Source organism: Schistocerca cancellata, chromosome 11 (genome assembly GCF_023864275.1).
Source record: "Schistocerca cancellata isolate TAMUIC-IGC-003103 chromosome 11, iqSchCanc2.1, whole genome shotgun sequence".
Taxonomy (NCBI): domain Eukaryota; kingdom Metazoa; phylum Arthropoda; class Insecta; order Orthoptera; family Acrididae; genus Schistocerca; species Schistocerca cancellata.
Window position 1 is genome coordinate 171,328,641 of NC_064636.1, and position 3,780 is coordinate 171,332,420.

General features: G+C 46.5%; 1 pseudogene; it reads right to left on the bottom strand.

Moving 5' to 3' along the window:
• Positions 1–692: 692 nt before the first annotated feature.
• On the bottom strand, positions 693–810 carry LOC126109005 (5S ribosomal RNA; annotated as a pseudogene).
• Positions 811–3,780: the final 2,970 nt, after the last annotated feature.

The following is a 3,780-nucleotide window of genomic DNA, read 5'->3' on the forward strand; positions in this document are numbered from 1 at the left end:
CTCAATAACCCCTTTGCCAAAGGATAAATGAAGAATAACCCAGTGATCAACACCTAGTGCATCGGTGTTTATTTCCGGACGTACCAATAACCACACAACCTCAACAACTTGTCACAACTCGTCTACCACCAAAATGCTCAATCTCTGAATTAAAGGAAGTATAGTATTGGGCCGCATGGAGATATCCTCCCTGGTCCGCACCAACCGACCGACTGCCTACACTCCCCCTAGCCGGAAACTATATGCGCAAGACCAAAGATCGTAGGCGGTGCAAATATCGATACACATCGCTGCTGCCACACATAGTAGGAAGAACTACGGCATAACCGCACCAATGGCAGGAAACAAAACACAGATAGAGAGCCAAGTTCAAGGAGACGCATAGTTCGGAGTGAGCATGGCGCAACCTCCCCCCCCCCCCCCCCCTCAAACTTAACCCAGGAATGGGGTTAATTCAAACCCCAAGCTACTTGAACTTAACTTGACTAAAAGCACCCCGTCTTCAGGCAATAAGTGGCCCATTGGGGCCATCCGACCGCCGTGTCATCCTCAATGAGGATGCAGATATGTGGGGCATGTGGTCAGCACACCGCTCTCCCGGTTGTTAGGATGGTTTTCTTTGGCCAGAGCCGCTACTATTCGGTCGAGTAGCTCCTCAATTGGCATCATGAGGCTGAATGCACCCCGAAAAATGGTAACAGTGCATGGCGGCCCAGATGGTCACCCATCCAAGTGCCGGCCTCGCCCGACAGCGCTTAACTTCGGTGATCTGACGGGAACCAGTGTTTCCACGGCGGCAAGGCCGTTGCCCAACTTGACTAAGGTGAACCTGATATTGCTTGCCTCAGCTGTTCTCCTTATCGAAGAGATTTACCGGGCCTAATATACACATAATAGTGCAATGCCCCAGAAAACAAGGAGTAAATTTACTAAGGTTACTGCTGCGCGCCTGCCTCCCCTGGAAATTGAGGACATAAACTTGGTCCCCTGACCTACTCTTAAAGGTTTCCTCATTACAATTATAATGATTGGCTTGCTTATTATGAGCCCTGAGTATATTATGCCTGGCCTGATTCCAGTTTTCCTTGATGACCCACAGATTAACGTCAGGTGGAATAAGATCCTGAATTCCCCACAAGTTGGAAAGAGGGGTATTAACTGGGTAGGAAAAGATCAAGGATGCAGGCATAACTCTCAAGGCTTCATGAATGGCGGTAGTAAAGGCAAAACTGAGCCAGGGAAGAATGGAGTTCCATTTGCTGGTCGTTTTCTGATGATAAATAATCAAAGCAGGCTTAAGATTCCGCTTAACCCTTTCCGCAAAGGTCCCCTGGGGATAATACGGGGTGGTGGTGCCATGCTCGACACTGTTCTGAAAGCAGAAGGCCTTAAAGGGGCCCGAAAGAAAGGCAGGAGCGTTATCACTAACCAGCTCCTTAGGCGGCCTAAAGACACTAAAGACACAAGTCAAGTGATTAATCGTGGTGGTATCGGTAACTTTACGGCTCGGAAGGAGCGAAGTAAACCTAGAAAATGCATCAATCGTAACGAGTACATATCGATGATCCCTTTTAGTCCGAGGTAAAGGCCCCAAATAATCAATATAGAGCTTGTGCATGGACGAGGACTCTCACTCAGAACTCAACCAGCCTTGTTGAAGGGCATTGTTGGGTTTGGCTACGTTACACAAGCGACATTTCTCTGACATACTGGTCCATAGAGGGCCATGTTAAATGCTCCTTGATCTTTTGGAGCGTCTTATAAGTCCCTAAATGGCCACCCACCAATGAATCATGAAAATAACTGAAGATGGGACGCACCAAGGTAGCAGGCAAACAGATCTTAGGCTGCTTAGCATTGCCCACCTTCCTGCAATAATCCTCTTAATCTCAAAATCTTCTGAGACCCCTCCCGGGGCTCTGAAAGGGTAATGCAGATGCTTCTATAACCACGTCATGGAGTTCTCCCCAGGCCTCAGGGTGCTTACGGAAAACAAAATGCGACTTATCCGCCACACGCATTCCCTTGAGAACGATGGAGACTAATTCGCTTTCAGGTAGTTCAGTCAGCATGACCAAGGAGGCTGTGTGGACTCTATCGACATACTCATATAACTGCTCGTCACCCCGCTGCACTTCTCAAATGTGGCGGCACTCAAGTTGTTTCCGAAACCCGGTGGTTAATCTTGGACTAATTACGAGACCCCTTAATTGTTGCAAGGTAAACTCTTCGGCCATGGCTCGTGAGAGGATGTTCTGCAACTCGCCTCTAGCTAGCGGGTATAGCAACGACAGGACCACGTGGTGCGGAACGCGAAAAGCGGCCGCGTGCTGTTCGGGACGAACCAACAACCACAATAGATTTTCTACTTGATCAGTTCGCTCCACAATCAATTTGGTCAGACCCTGAAAGAAATAAGCCAAACAGTTAGGCAACTTAGCAAACACGGCATATAACTTAACAGCCGATGGAACAATATTACCCCTGGCCTAGCCCCCATATTCCCCCTGATAGCGCAAGTCACTATCTTCAAACTTCCTCCCATTCAACTCCAAGCGCGTAAGCTTAAACTGCAACACGCTCACCAGCGTTTCCAAGTCAGCGGCCGATTTTTTGCGATTCTCTTCCAAATCTAACGTACTCAAATCAGCCACCTGATTAGTTAAACGCGCCAACTGTGCCCGCACCCAACCCAGCTGACTGTCACTAGGTTGGGTTCCTTCTAGAAGACCAATAGTATCCTGAAGGTCTTTAAGGGCCTCACCAAGTAATTGGATGGTCGCACCTATCTCATCGATTACTGCCAAAGTGACGTCAACTGGCTGCAGCATGGCATCTCGCCAATGGGCTACCAATTCTGGAACACTGCCCTTCGTCAGTTGATGCCCTACTGCCAATTCATAAACGAGATGGTCTCTTCTAAGCAGGCCAATCCCTGGACCCTGTCTGACTGCCGTTATCTAAACACCTGAAACAATAACAAGCGAAACAATACGATGCCACAGACACAATCAAATCAAGAGTGAAACTGACCGCACTTGGTTGGTAAGCAAAACCATGCTCTGCTACCCGCTAAACCTGCAGGGCAGAACAGGTGATTAGGAGTGTGGAGAGGGCCAAATAAGGTGGCGGTCAGTTTCACTTCAAAACTGCAATTTATTGTAATTTAATAACACATTTAAATCAAAATGGCACATAGCCGAACCTTTACAACTACGAGTTTAAAAACCCAATTCTTTCACGGCTGATGGCCTCCAAACAATAAATTTTAAAAATTAACAAGATAAATTTCAAGTGACTAAACACACACAGTTAAAAATGCAAATAAAATAATCAAAATGTATATGTATATATCACAGGTAGGCTGAAAGCCTCACGGCAAAAGAGGATAGAACAAACATAAACAAGGTGCAATACCAACGGATGAAGGACACCATTAAATTTCAAAATTCTAAAATACAGGGTTATTACAAATGATCGAAGCAATTTCACAGCTCTACAATAACTTTACTAATTGAGATATTTTCACAATGCTTTGCACACACATACAAAAACTCAAAAAGTTTTTTTAGGCATTCACAAATGTTCGATATGTGCCCCTTTAGTGATTCGGCAGACATCAAGCCGATAATCAAGTTCCCCCCACACTCGGCGCAGCGTGTCCCCATCAATGAGTTCGAAAGCATCGTTGATGCGAGCTCGCAGTTCTGGCACGTTTCTTGGTAGAGGAGGTTTAAACACTGAATCTTTCACATAACCCCACAGAAAGAAATCGCACGG